This window comes from Bubalus kerabau, chromosome 3 (genome assembly GCF_029407905.1).
Source record: "Bubalus kerabau isolate K-KA32 ecotype Philippines breed swamp buffalo chromosome 3, PCC_UOA_SB_1v2, whole genome shotgun sequence".
Lineage (NCBI taxonomy): Eukaryota > Metazoa > Chordata > Mammalia > Artiodactyla > Bovidae > Bubalus > Bubalus kerabau.
Window position 1 is genome coordinate 60,117,015 of NC_073626.1, and position 16,437 is coordinate 60,133,451.

Genomic DNA, 16,437 nt, shown 5'->3' on the forward strand with positions numbered 1-16,437 from the left:
CCCTGGGTTGGGAAGATCCCCTGGATGCAGACAATAGCACCCTAATGGCACATAGCAAAGAGGAACTAAAGAACCTCTTGATGATGGTGAACAAGGAGAGTGAAAAAGCTGGCTTAAGACTCAACATTCAAAAAGCAAAAATTATGACATCCAGTCCCATCACCTCATGGCAAACAAATGGGGAAAAAATAGAGTGATAGCCTTTTATTTTCCTGGGCTTCTAAATCACTGTGACAGCTGGCGGCAGCCATGAAATTAAAAGATGCTTGCTCCTTGGAAGAAAAGCCATGACAAACCTAGGCAGCATATTATAAAGCAAAGATATCACTTTGCTGACAAAGGGCCATATAGTCAAAGCTATGGTTTCCCAGTAGTCATGTACAGATGTGAGAGCTGGACCAAAAGAACACTGAGATCTGAAGAAGTGATGCTTTCAAACTGTGGTGCTGGAGAAGACTCTTGAGAGTCCCTTGAACAGCAAGGAGAACAAATTAGTCATTCCTAAAGGAAGGCACAGAAGAACTGGACAAAAAAGATCTTCATGACCAAGATAATCATGATGGTGAGATCACTCACCTAGAGACAAACATCCTGGAATGGGAAGTCAGGTGGCCCTTAGAAAGCATCATTACAAACAAAGCTAGTGGAGGTGATGCAATTCCAGTTGAGCTATTTCAAATTCTGAAAGATGATGCTGTGAAAGGGCTGCACTCAATATGCCAGCAAATTTGGAAAACTCAGCAGTGGCCACAGGACTGGAAAAGGTCAGTTTTCATTCCAATCCCAAGAAAGGCAATGCAAAAGAATGCTCAAACTACCGCACAATTGCACTCATCTCACACGCTAGTAAAGTAATGCTCAAAATTCTACAAGCCAGGCTTCAGCAATACGTGAACCATGAACTTCCAGATATTCAAGCTGGTTTTAGAAAAGGCAATTTCTAACCAGAGATCAAAATGAACCAGAGATCAAATTGCCAACATCTGCTGGATCATCAAAAAAGCAAGAGAGTTCCAGAAAAACATCTATTTCTGCTTTATGGACTATGCCAAAGCCTTTGACTGTGTGGATCACAACAAACTGTGGAAAATTCTTCAAGAGATGGGAATACCAGACTACCTGACCTGCCTCTTGAGAAATCTGGATGCAGGTCAGGAAGCAAGTTAGAACTGGACATGGAACAACAGACTGGTTCCAAATAGGAAAAGGAGTATGTTAAGGCTGTATATTGTCACCCTGCTTATTTAACTTCTATGCAGACTACATCATGAGAAACACTGGGCTGGATGAAGCACAAGCTGGAATCAAGATTGCCGGGAGAAATATCAATAACCTCAGATATGCAGATGATACCACCCTTATAGCAGAAAGTGAAGAGGAACTAAAAAGCCTCTTGATCAAAGTGAAAGAGAAGAGTGAAAAAGTTGGCTTAGAGCTCAACACTCAGAAAACGGAGATCATGGCATCTGTTCCCATCACTTCATGGGAAATAGATGGGGAAACAGTGGAAACAGTGTCAGACTTTATTTTTTGGGCTCCAAAATCACTGCAGATGGTGACTGCAGCCATGAAATTAAAAGACGCTTACTCCTTGGAAGGAAAGTTAGGACCAACCTAGACAGCATATTCAAAAGCAGAGACATTACTTTGCCAACAAAGGCCCGTCTAGTCAAGGCTATGGTTTTTCCAGTAGTCATGTATGGATGTGAGAGTTGGACTGTGAAGAAAGCTGAGTGCTGAAGAATTAATGCTTTTGAACTGTGGTGTTGGAGAAGACTCTTGAGAGTCCCTTGGACTGCAAGGAGATCCAACCAGTCCATCCTAAAGGAGACCAGTCCTGGGTATTCATTGGAAGGACTGGTGCTGAGGCTGAAACTCCAATACTTTGGCCACCTCATGTGAAGAGTTGACTCACTGGAAAAGACTCTGATGCTAGGAGGGATTGAGGGCAGGAGGAGAAGGGGACGACAAAGGATGAGATGGCTGGATGGCATCACCGACTCGATGGACATGGGTTTGGGTAGACTCCGGGAGTTGGTGATGGACAGAGAGGCCTGGCGTGTTGTGATTCATGGGGTCGCAAAGGGTCGGACATGAGTGAGCTACTGAACTGAAATGAACTGAAAGGAAGGCAATCCTGAATATTCATTAGAAGGGACTGATCCTGAAACTCAGGCTCCAATACTTCAGCCTACTGATGCAAAGAGCCAACTCACTGGCTGAGAAGGACAAAAAATTTTAAAATCAACTATAACTATATACAGGATATGGAATAAAAATGAAGATGCAAAATATGACATAAAAAACAGAAAATGTGGGAGAAAGGAGTAAAAATATGTAGATCATTTATAATGTGTTTGAACTTAAATGATTACCAGTTTAAAACTAGTAGATATAGCTACAGGTCAACATGTATAAACCCCATAGTGAAGTCGCTCAGTCGTGTCTGACTCTTTGTGACCCCATGGACTGTAGCCTACCAGGCTCCTCCGTCCATGGGATTCTCCAGGCAAGAATACTGGAGTGGGTTGCCATTTCCTTATCCAGGAGATCTTCCCAACCCAGGGATCGAACCCGGGTCTCCCGCATTGCAAGCGGACGCTTTACCATCTGAGCCACCAGGGAAGTACATATACACCCCATGGTGGTTACCAAATTGAAAACTGCAATAGGAGTTTCCTGGTGGCCTAATTGTTAGGATTCCAGTCTTTAACTGCCACAGCCCAGGTTCAGCCCCTGGCTGGGCAACAGATCCCACACGTTACTAGGTGCAGCGAAAAGAAAGAAAAAATATATAGGGTGGCTGACTGAATTAAAAAACAGGATCTAACAACATGCTGCTTAAAAGAGACTCACTTCAGAGCTAAAGACACACATAAGCTGAAAGTGAGAATATGGAGAAAGATATTTCAAGCAAATAATGACAAGAAAGCTGGGGAAATAATCCTTATATCAAAAAACATTTTAACACAAAATCTATAACAAAAGACAAATAATAAAGGAATCAGTGTAAAAGCAGGGCTTAACGTGCATTAACATATATGCCCCTAATATAGGAACACCTAAATACATAAAGTAAATACTAGCATATATAACTGGAGGGGGAAGTGGCAACCCACTCCAATATTCCTGCGTAAACATCCCATGAACAGAAGAGCCTGGCAGGCTACAGTGCATGCGGTTACAAGGAGTCAAACACGACTGACCAGCTAAGCACAAACACAACATATATAAATGGAGAGACAGACAATGATATAATAATAGTAGGGCACTTTAAAAACCCACTTACACCAATCATCTAGAAAATAAATCAATAAGGAAATAGTAATGGGTTGGCCAAAAAGTTCCTTCTTCTTCTTCCTTAAGTTAAAAAAAAAAAAGACACATTTTTCATTTTCACCAAGAAATGAACAATGTATTCACTGTTTTGTTCCACTGCTGCTGCTGCTGCTGCTGCTACTGCTAAGTTGCTTCAGTCGTATCCGACTCTGTGCGACCCCATAGACGGCAGCCCACCAGGCTCCCCTGTCCCTGGGATTCTCCAGGCAAGAACACTGGAGTGGGTTGCCATTTCCTTCTCCAAGGTATGAAAGTGAAAACTGAAAGTGAAGTCGCTCAGTCGTGTCCGACTCTTCGCGACCCCATGGACTGCAGCCCACCAGGCTCCTCCGTCCATAGGATTTTCCAGGCAAGAGTACTGGAGTGGGGTGCTATTGCCTTCTCCTACCTTCTGCCATTTTTCAGGCAACTTCATAATTTCCTCTTCCCTAAACTTCTTTTGAACAAACAACTGTTTCAAGCGCCTTTTACAGTCTTCCAATGAACTGAAATTTTTTCCATTAAGAGAATTTGTAAAGGCCAAAACAAATGGAAAACTGAAGCTGCAATGTCTGCTAAACGTGGCAGATGAATCAGAACTCCTCAGCCAAGCTGTAACAGTTTTGCCTGGTGATCAAATAAACATGGTGCTTAACGCGCATTAACGCGTTAAGCAATATGTGATCTGTGAACTTCCTGATGTTCAAGCTGGTTTTAGAAAAGGCAGAGGAACCAGAGATCAAACTGCCAACATCCGCTGGATCATGGAAAAAGCAAGACAGTTCCAGAAAAACATCTATTTCTGCTTTATTGACTATGCCAAAGCCTTTGACTGTGTGGATCACAATAAACTGTGGAAAATTCTGAAAAGAGATGGGAATACCAGAACACCTGATCTGTCTCTTGAGAAATTTGTATGCAGGTCAGGAAGCAACAGTTAGAACTGGACATGGAACAACAGACTGGTTCCAATTAGGAAAAGGAGTTCGTCAAAGCTGTATATTGTCACCCTGTTTATTTAACTTATATGCAGAGTACATCATAAGAAACGCTGGACTGGAAGAAACACAAGCTGGAATCAAGATTGCCGGGAGAAATATCAATAACCTCAGATATGCAGATGACACCACCCTTATGGCAGAAAGTGAAGAGGAACTCAAAAGCCTCTTGATGAAAGTGAAAGTGGAGAGTGAAAAAGTTGGCTTAAAGCTCAACATTCAGAAAACGAAGATCATGGCATCCGATCCCACTTCATGGGAAATAGATGGGGAAACAGTGGAAACAGTGGCAGACTTTATTTTTTGGGGCTCCAAAATAACTGCAGATGGTGACTGCAGCCATGAAATTAAAAGACGCTTACTCCTTGGAAGGAAAGTTATGACCAACCTAGATAGCATATTCAAAAGCAGAGATGTTACTTTGCCAAGAAAGGTTCATCTAGTCAAGGCTATGGTTATTCCTGTGGTCATGTATGGATGTGAGAGTTGGACAGTGAAGAAGGCTGAGCACCGAAGAATTGATGCTTTTGAACTGTGGTGTTGGAGAAGACTCTTGAGAGTCCCTTGGACTGCAAGGAGATCCAACCAGTCCATTCTGAAGGAGATCAGCCCTGGGATTTCTTTGGAAGGAATGATGCTAAAGCTGAAACTCCAGTACTTTGGCCACCTCATGCGAAGAGTTGACTCATTGGAAAAGACTCTGATGCTGGGAGGGATTGGTGGCAGGAGGAGAAGGGGACGATGGAGGATGAGATGGCTGGATGGCATCACTGACTCGATGGACGTGAGTCTGAGTGAACTCTGGGAGTTGGTGATGGACAGGGAGGCCTGGCGTGCTGTGATTCATGGGGTTGCAAAGAGTCGGACATGACTGAGCGACTGATCTGATCTGGTCTGTGTTATTCTGATGGAAGACTATGCATTCTTTGTTGACTGATTCTGGACACTTTATACACAACATATTCTTTGGCTGAAGACTGGCCTTTGGTGTGGTTGGTGGTGGTTCATTTCACTTGACCCATGTTCTCTTCTGTTCCACATTACTGTACAACAATCCACTTTTCATCATCTGTCATAAATCGTTTTAAAAACGGAACATTTTCACATGCAGAAATACGGTCAAGAAGGTTTTTTTTTTTGCTTTGGAATGCAGACATCAATATGACAAGCTGGTACAAATGATATTCAATGTTGATTTGGATATTCTTTGTATGATGGCTGTCTCCTGCGTTGAATAACACCGACTGTTCTCAGTTAATGTCTCAATTTGATTGCTGCCAACCTCAACTGGCCTACCCAACTGTGGAACATTGTTCAGTGAGAAATCTCCAGCACAAAACTTTACAAACCACTTTTGACATGTTTAATCAGTCACAACACCTTTCCATACACTGCACAAATCTTTTTTTGCATTTCAGCTATGTTTTATCTTTTTTGAAACAATAAAGTATAATATGCTGAAAATGTTGCTTTTTTCTCCCATCTTGAATATTAAAATGGCTACACAAAAATTCACCAATATTGATAAGCTTCTTAAAAACTGCATGCTGATATGACTCAAAGATTTAAGAGAAAGAAATAAGAAAAAAATTTAAGAGAACAGAAATTATATCAAACATTTTTCCTGACCACAACAATATGAAACTAGAAATCCATTATAGAAAGAAAATGGGAAAAACGCAAACCACATGAAGACTAAACCACGTTACTAAAAAACCAACAGATCAATGAAGAAACTAAAAAAGCAATCAGAAAATACCTTGAGACAAATGAAAAAAAAAAAAATTCTCCAAAATCTACCCAATACAGCAAAAGCAGTTTAAAAACAGAAGTTTACACAGATACAGGCCTATCTTAAGAAATTAAAAAATCTCAAGTAAACAATCCAAACGACCATCTAAACGAATTAGAAAAAAGAAGAACAAGCAAAACCCAAATCAGCAGAAAGAATGCAATAATAACACTCAGAGAGGAAATAAAGAATCCAAGAAAACAATAAAAAGATCAATGAAACATAAAATTGTTTTCTTAAAAACACAGACAAAATTGATAAGCCTTCAGCCAGGTTCATCAATAAAAAGAGATTTTAAATAAATAAACTTAGAAAATGAAAGAAGAGAAACAGAGATAAAACACACACACACAAGACAATAGAAATACCAAAAAAAAAAAAAAGCCACACAATAAGAAAATATTGTAAACAGTTATATACCAACAAATCAGACATCCTACAAGGATAAATTTCTAGTAACATATAATCTTCCAAAACTGAACCAGGAAAAACCAGACAATCTAAACAGACTGATCACTAGTAATGAAACTGAATTTACAATAAAAAAAACTCCCAAGCAAAAATTTCCAGGACCAAAGAACCTCACAGGCGAATTCTACCAAACATATAAAGAAGAAATAATACCTATCCTCTCAAACTATTCCAAAAAACTGAAGAGGAGGGAACACTCCCAAATTCATTTTACAAGGCCTTTGTTAACCAGATACTATAAAAATAAAATTATAAGCTAATATCTCTGATGAATATAGATATAAAAGTCCTCAATAAAACATTAGCAAACCAAATTCAACAGTATATGAAAAAGGATAATACACCATGATGAAGTGGGATTTATTCCAGGGATGTAAGGATGGTTTGACACCTGTAAATCAATCTATGTGATATATACCACATTAACAAAAGGATAAAAATCACATGACCACAGACACAGAAAAAGCATTTGGACAAAACTGAACAACCATTCATGATAAAAACTCTCACCAAAGCTGGTATAGAGAGAAGTTATATTAAAATAATAAAGACCACTGATGAGAAATCCACAGCTAATACCATGCTCAAAAGAATAACACAAAGATTCCAAATCTTGCCATTTCTATTTAACATAGTATTGGAAGTGCTAACCACAGCAATCAAACAACAATAAGATGACCTGATATTATACATAGAAAACCCTAACGTCTCCACCAAAAAACTACCAGGACTAATAGATGAATACATGAAACTTGAAGGATACAAGATTAATATACAGAAATGTGTTGATAATAATGAAACAACTAATAACTAATAATTAACTATCAGAAAAAGAAAATAAGAAAACAATCCTATTTAAAATTGCATCAAAAATACCGAGGAGTGGCTTCTGGTTCAAGATGGCAGAGTAGAAGAACATGCGCTCATCTCCTCCTGTGAGAGCACCAAAATTGCAACTAGCTATTGAACAACTATCAACAGGAGGATGCTGGAACCCACCAAAAAAAGACAGCCTAAGTCCAAAGACAAAGAAGAAGCCGCAGCAAGATGGTAGGAAGGGTGCAATCACAATAACATCAAATCCCATACCGGCCAGGTGGGTGACCCACAGACTGGAAAACAATAATAGTGAAGAAGTTCTCACACTGTTGTGAACGTTCTAGACCCCATGTCAGATTTCCCAGCCTGGGGATCTGACAAAGGGACTGGGAATTCCCAGGGAATCTGACGTTGAGAGCCAGAGGATTTGATGATAGGACTTCCAGAGGACTGGAGGAAACAGAGACTCATGTCTTGGGGGGGCACAAACAAAATTTTGCATGCACCAATAAATACCCAGAGGACAGGCGTACTGACCCCACAGGAAACTGAACCAAGACAACCTGATGGCGCTGGAGGCCTCCTATGGAGGCACGGGTCGGCAGGGGCTCACCACAGGGACGGGGCACTAGAAAGTCCCCCTTGTAAGAACCTTTTGGAGTTTGCCATTAACCCTACCACAAAACCTGCAGACCCCAGGGCTAGGTTGACTAGGGCAAACAAGTACCAGGGAGGGAGTGCAATTCCACCCATCTGCAGGTTAACTGGATTAAAGCTCTACTGAGCAAGGCCCTGCCCACCAGAGCAAGACCCAGTTCTTCCCATCACCAGTTCCTCCCATCAAGAAGCTTACACAAGCCCCTTAGCCTTAGCCATCAGAGGGCAGACAGAAGCAGCAAGAAGCAGTGTCACAGAGGCTAACACAAAAACCATTATCACAGAAAGTTAATCACAATGAAAAAGCAGGAAGTTATGTCCCAGATAAGGGACACAATAAAACCCCATAGAAACAACTAGATGAAGTGGAGATAGGCAACCTTCCAGAAAAAGAATTCAGAATAACCACAATGAAGATGACCCAAGATCTCAGGAAAAGAATGGAGGCAAAGATTGAGAAGTTGCAATCAGTTCAGTTCAGTCGCTCAGTCATGTCTGACTCTTTGCGACCCCATGAATCGCATCACGCGAGGCCTCCCTGTCCATCACCAACTCCCGGAGTTCACTCAGACTCACATCCATCGAGGCGGTGATGCCATCCAGCCATCTCATCCTCTGTCATCCCCTTCTCCTCCTGCCCCCAATCCCTCCCAGCATCAGAGTCTTTTCCAATGAGTCAACTCTTCGCATGAGGTGGAAGTTGCAATAAGTGTTACCAAACACCTAGAAGAACTAAAGAACAGAGATGAATAATACACTAAAAGGAATCAATAGCAGAATAATGGAGGCAGAAGAATGCATAAAAGACCTGGGGGACAGAATGGTGGAAATCACTGCCACAGAACAGAATATAGAAAAAAGAATGAAAAAAAATGAAGACAGCCTAAGAGATTTCTGGGACAACATAAAATGCACCAACATTCACATTATATGGGTCCCAGAAGGAGAAGAGAGAAAAAGGACCCGAGAAAACATTTGAAGAGATGATAGCTGAAAACTTAGTCAACCAAGTCCAGGAAACACAGAGAGTCCCAGGAAGGATAAACCCAAGGAGGAACATAGTATAAAGACAGAGATAAAACATTAAAAGTGACAAGGGAAAAATGACAAATAACATACAAGGCAACTCCCATCAGGCTATCAGTTGATTTTTCAACAGAAACTCTACAAGCCAGAAGGGAATGGCATGATATATTTAAAGTGATAAAAGGGAAGAACCTACAATAAACAACTGTAGGTTGTGTAGGTCCCAGCAAGACTCTCCTTCAGATTTGATGGAAAAATCAAAAGCTTTCCAGACAAGCAAAAGTTAAGAGAATTTAGCACCACCAAACCAGCTTTACAACAAATGCTAAAGGAACTTCTCTAGGCAGGAAACACAAGAGAAGGAAAGACCCTACAGAAAATAAACCTAAAACAATTAAGAAAATGGTAACAGGACCATACATATCAATCATTACCTTAAATGTAAATAGACTAAACACACCAACCAAAAGACACAGACTGGCTGAGTAGATGAAAACGTGTGCATGTATGGATTTCTACTCACCACATCACTCTGCTTAACCCCTCCAAATTCTATCTAATTAATTTATATTGTTAAGTTTATCATGTTCCCATTATGGCATGCAATTGTAATTATCTTTTATTTTTTCTCTGGATATTGATTGTGAAAGCTGATAAACATCTTTTACTACTGTGATTATGTAACTGTTATTCACTTAATACCATTATATCACGACTGGTCAACAGAAAAGTAATAGAACTCTATATCACCAAAACTAGAATCTAATAGAAAAACCTGCAATTGCTTTTTAAAATCGAGATGCATATCAGAAGTATCTTGAAAGTTTTTGAAAAATACAAATGCTCAGGTATTGCTATTTTCTCCAGAGTTCCAGATACGTTTCTAATGAGCAGTCATGTTTAAAAACAACTGGATTCTATGATTGTCTTTTACTTTTACTAGTTTTTTTCACTTTTTCTATTTCATATTCAGTGCTCCCATTTAATTTAGTTTATGTTCTCCAGTATCTCCAATTGGAAAAATTTCTCCAATTTCTCTCTTTTTTTAATATTCTTTCTCAAGTATTTACGAAGTATAGTAGAAAAACATTTGTATAAATACAAATACGCATAATATGTATTTTAGAAAACTTAAAATTTTTGGCTTACTAAAAAAAATGACATTTTGAATCCACTGGTTTGACTTAGTATGAATAGAATGCTAGATTTCTAATTAATAAGTAGATATGCAACAAGTAACAAAGGTTTAGTGTATACCATAGGAACTATAGTCAGTATCTTATAATAACCTATGATAGGAAATAATTTCAAAAATAATGTTGCTTTTTTGTATAATCAAATCACCTTGCTGGGCACCTGCAACATTGTAAGTCAACTCTACTTCAATAAAACATATATATTTAAATGTTAAAAAAAAAAGGAATTTAATTAAAAGAAAAAAAAAAAAAAAAACGTTAAAGAAATAAGGAATAGAACTACAGTATGACCCAGGAATCCCACTACTGGGCATATATACTTCAGTTCAGTTCAGTTCAGTCGCTCAGTCATGTCCAACTCTTTGTGACCCCATGAATCGCAGCACACCAGGCCTCCCTGTCCATCACCAACTCCTGGAGTTCACTCAAACTCACACCCATTGAGTCGGTGATGCCATCCAGCCATCTGATCCTCTGTCGTCCCCTTTTCCTCCTGCCACCAATCCCTCCCAGCATCAGAGTCTTTTCCAATGAGTCAACTCTTCGCATGAGGTGGCCAAAGTACTGGAGTTTCAGCTTTAGCATCATTCCTTCCAAAGAAATCCCAGGGCTGATCTCCTTCAGAATGGACTGGTTGGATCTCCTTGCAATCCAAGGGACTCTCAAGAGTCTTCTCCAACACCACAGTTCAAAAGCATCAATTCTTCGGCGCTCAGCCTTCTTCACAGTCCAACTCTCACATCCATACATGACCACTGGGAAAACCATAGCCTTGACTAGACAGACCCTTGTTGGCAATGTAATGTCTCTGCTTTTGAATATGCTATCTAGGTAGGTCGTAACTTTTCTTCCAAGGAGTAAGCGTCTTTTAATTTCATGGCTGCAGTCACCACCTGCAGTGATTTTGGAGCACCAAAAAAAATAAAGTCTGACATTGTTTCCACTGTTTCCCCATCTATTTCCCATGAAGTGATGGGAACGGATGCCATCTTCGTTTTCTGAATGTTGAGCTTTAAGCCAACTTTTTCACTTTCCTCTTTCACTTTGATCAAGAGGCTTTTTAGTTCCTCTTCACTTTCTGCCATAAGGGTGGTGTCATCTGCATATCTGAGGTTATTGATATTTCTCCCGGCAATCTTGATTCCAGCTTGTGCTTCTTCCAGCCCAGCATTTCTCATGATGTACTCTGCGTATAAGTTAAATAAGCAGGGTGACAATATACAGCCTTGACGTACTCCTTTTCCTATTTGGAACCAGTCTGTTGTTCCATGTCCAGTTCTAACTGTTGCTTCCTGACCTGCATATAGGTTTCTCAAGAGGCAGGACAGGTGGTCTGGTATTCCCATCTCTTTCAGAATGTTCCACAGTTTATTGTGATCCACACAGTCAAAGGCTTTGGCATAGTCAATAAAGCAGAAATAGATGTTTTTCTGGTACTCTGTTGCTTTTTCAATGATCCAGCGGATGTTGGCAATTTGATCTCTGGTTCCTCTGCCTTTTCTAAAACCAGCTTGAACACGTATATCCTTAGAAAACCATAACTGAAAAAGATACATGTACCCCAACGTACACTGCAGCACTATTTACAATAGCCAGGACATGGAAGCAATAAATAAGCTGTGGTGCATATATACAATGGAATATTATTTTCAGCCATAAAAAGGAATGAATTTGAGTCAGTTCTAGTAAGGCAGATGAACCTACAGCAGGTTATACAGAGTGAAGTAAGTCAGAAAGAGAAAAACAAATACTGTATATTAACACATATATATGAAACCTATAAAAATGGTAGTAATGAACCTATTTGCAGGGCAGGAATATAGACTCAGACATAGAAACAGACTTCTGGACACAACGGAGGAAAGAAAATGTCGGATAAATTGAGAGAGTAGCCTTGAAACATATACATTACCATACGTGAAACAGATAGCTAATGGGAAGTTGCTATATAACACAGGGAGCTCAACCTGGTGCTCTGTGACAACCTAGACAGATAAGATAGGGTAGCAGGTAGGAGGGAAGTTCAAGAAGGAAGGGACATATGTATGCCTATGGCTGATTCATGTTGGTGCATGACAGAAACCAACATCACACTGTAAAGCAACTATCCTCCAATAAAAAGTAAATAAAATTTTAAAAATACCTAGGAATAAACTTAACCAATGAGGTGAAAGATCTATATTCTAAAACTATTAATACAAAACAGTGAAGGAAATTAAAGGTACAAAGAAATGGAAAGATATATTGTATCCATGGCTTGAAAAAATAGTATTGTTAAAATGTACATCTTACCCAAAGCAATCTACACACTTAATGCCATTTCTGTCAAAATAGCCCATGACATTTTTCACAGAACTACTACAACTAATCCTAGAATTGATATGAAACCATGAAAGCTCCTAAAGGATCAAAGCAATCTTGAGAAAAAAGAACAAAGCTGGAGGTATCATACTCTCTGACTTCAGACTGTACTACAAATCTTCAGTAATAGTATGTATGGTACTGACACGAAACAGTATGTATAATTGTTGTTGTCCAGTCACTGAGACATGTCTTTTACAACCCCATAAGGCTGTAGCCCACCAGGCTCCTCAGTCCATGGGATATCCCAGGCAATAACACTCCGGGTTGCCATTTCCTTCTCTAGGGGATCTCACCAACCCAGGGACTGAAACCACGTCTCCTGCATTGGCAGGCAGATTCTTTACCACTGAGACGTCAGGGAAGCACATGTATGTACAGTACTAGCACAAAAAGACAGGCACATAGATTAGTTAAACAGAATAGAACCCAGAAATAAATTCAGATAGTTATGGCCAATTAATGACAAAGAAGGCAGGAATATGCAATGGGGAAAGGACAGTCTCTTCAGTAAGTGGTACTGAGAAAGCTGAACAGCTACATGTAAAAGAATGAAATCAGAGCATTTTCTCACACCATTTACAAAAAATAACCTCGAAATGGATTAAAGATCTAAATATAAGACTGGAAACCGCAAAACATCTAGAAATTATGGGCCTAACACTCTAAGATAAATCATAGCAATATTTTTTTTAGAGTATCTAAGGCAAAGGAAATAAAAGCAAAAAGAAACAAATGAGACTTAAAATATTTTGCAAGGCAAAGGAAATCATTAATAGAACAAAATGGGAGAAAAATAGGGGAAAATATTTGAAATAATAAGACCAATAAGGGATTAATATCAAAAATACAGAAACAGCTCACACAACTGAATATCAAAAACAACTCACCTGGTTAAAAAGTGAGCCAGAGACCCAAACAGACATTTTCTCAAAGAAAATATACAGATGGCTATGAGGCACATGAAAAGATGCTCAACTGTTCTTAATCATTAGAGAAATGCAAATGAAAACACGAGTTATCAACTTAAGAATGGCTATCATATGACTGCAAACAACAAACTGGCAAGGATGTGAAGAGATGTGAAATCTAACACACTGTTGGCAGAAATGTCAACTGGTGCAGCCAACTGACTATGGAAATATACTATGACAATATACTATGGAAAACAGTATAGAAATTCCTCAACTAAAACTAGAACTGCATTATGATCCTGCAATTTCACTCCTGAGTATATATCTGAAAGAAAAAGATAACACTAAGTCTAAAAGATACATGCACCCCAATAATCACAGCAGCGTTATTTACAATTGCCAAAATATGGAAGCAACCTAAGCATCCAACCACAGATGTATGTATAAAAAAGATGTGAAGTGAAAGTCGCTTAACCGTGTCTGACTCTTTGCGACCCCATAGACTATACAGTCCATGGAATTCTCTAGGCCAGAATACTGGAGTGGGTAGCCATTCCCTTCTGCAGGGGATCTTCCCAACCCAGGGACTGAACCCAGGTCTCCCACATTGCAGGCAGATTCTTTACAAGCTGAGCCACAAGGGAAGCCCATAAAAAAGATGTAGTGTATATATATAACAGAATACTACTCACCCACAAAAAAGAATGAAATTCTGCCATTTGCAACAACATGTATAGACCTAGAGGGTACTAGGTTTAGTGAAATAAATCAGAGAAAGACAAATATTGTATGATCTCACTTCTATGTTAAATCTAAAACACAACAAAATGAATACAATAAAGAAAGATTCACAGATGTAGAACAAAATATTGGTTGCTAACTGGGTGAGGGGCAAGATAGGAGTAGAGGAATAAGAGTTACAAGCTGCTTTGTATAAAAGAAATAAACTACAAGAATATATTGTACAGCACTGGGAATGTAATCAGTATTTTTTATAACAACTTTAAATGAAGTATAATCTATAAAATTATTTAATCACTATACTGTACATCTGAAACTATTTTAAATCAACAATATTTCAATAAAAAAAGGAAAAACTCGAATAAAGGTATAAAAATTATACCACTTAAGCATCAGGTTAATAATTAGCTTTTGTTGGGAAAAAACCCATGAAATTAGTACTAGATGCTTTTTCAAGGCCATATACCTTAAGCTACTATTTTTTCAAATACTAAGCAACTTCAACGACCAGTCACCAGCTAATCCAGACTTAATGAGTCAATCTCCTCCTGTCATTCTAATGAATGTACAGTAGGGCTGAGATACAGAGCACTGAAAAGCCAAAGAGTCAATGTAGTAGATGGTTTCTCAAACTCGGCACTGCTGACATTTACTGTGGGGGCTGTCCAGTGCATTTCAAGACGTGTACTGGGATCCCCGGCCTCCACCTACTAGATGCAGCCAGCAGCCAACCCAGTGTGACTATCAAAAATGCCTCCAGACACTGTCATATGTTCCTGGGGGGGGCGAGGGGAGGACCATCATTGGTTGAGAATCAGTGATTCAGTATACAGCAACTAGCATTAAAAATAAAAAAATACTAAAATACAAATAGACTAAATGATAACAAAGTACATCACCCATAATAAGTATATTTTTTGTTTTGATTGGATTTGTATAAACTAGGTTGCTATGTAAAATGTATTTCTTACTGTGAATCAGAATCAAAACACCTGAAAGTTGCTGCAAAGGTGCAGCAACTGACCTACTTTGACCTACTTCTCATGCTATGCTATGCTAAGTCACTTCAGTCGTGTCTGACTCTGTGCGACCCCATAGACGGCAGCCCACCAGGCTCCCCTGTCCCTGGGATTCTCCAGGCAAGAACACTGGAGTGGGTTGCCATTTCCTTCTCCAATGCATGAAAGTGAAAAGTGAAAGTGAAGTCGCTCAGCTGTGTCCGACTCCCAGCAACCCCATGGATTGCAGCCTAACAGGCTCCTCCGTCCATGGGATTTTCCAAGCAAGAGTACTGGAGGGGGGTGCCATTGCCTTCTCCAACCTACTTCTCATAACAAATGGCAAAAACACAAATGGCAATCATGAAGGAAATATAAGACTTAGAAAGCCTAGCTTAAAATCAGGAATTCCAGGAAAAGGAAAAGAAACAAATGCAGATGTATTTAAATAAATAATAGAAGAAATTTTTTCTTGAGTTAAAGGTTTGAGTGCAGAGTTCAAGAGCTTATAACCATTACAAATAGGAATTAAAAAAATCTAAAAGACACCACATTCCACTGGAGGTCCTAAATTTTAAGGAGAATGAAAAACTTTACAAAAACTTCATAAAGAACAAGTTCTTTATTAGGAAAGAATAACATTAAGTTTGCTATCTATAATACTAGAAGACAGACAATCTCAAACTACTGAGGGGTAAATAAGAAATGTATACCCAGTCAAGATAAATACAATGTGCATAATGGGCAAAACATAGACTGTTCTGTACCTGCAGAGATCTGAAAGATATACTTTCAAATATACCCAAGTATATTTGATGAAAACAGTGGAGGATGAACACTAACCAAATGACAATTACATAAAAACCAAAGAATTACATGATAAGAGAAGAAAATAAACTTTATGAGCAAAAAATCATCAGACAGAAGATGGTAATGTGGCTGGCATTTGAAATATAACTGTTAAATAAACACTAATAAACATTCTTAAAATGTAAGCGATACAACATAGGGGAAATCCTAACTATAGCTTGGAACTCAATGTTTTAAAAGAAAAAACTCTTAATGATACTGGGTAAAAACTGGAGAAAAGGGTTAGGAATAAAAAAGATAAAAGCTTACATGATCTTATTTAACTTTCACTATGGA

At 39.0% G+C, this 16,437-nt stretch overlaps 1 protein-coding gene across 6 annotated transcripts in view; it reads right to left on the reverse strand.

Annotated features, from left to right (window-relative positions):
- Positions 1–16,437, reverse strand: part of PMS1 (PMS1 homolog 1, mismatch repair system component) — a 118,418-nt gene that overhangs the window by 71,297 nt on the left and 30,684 nt on the right. The window lies entirely within an intron of this gene.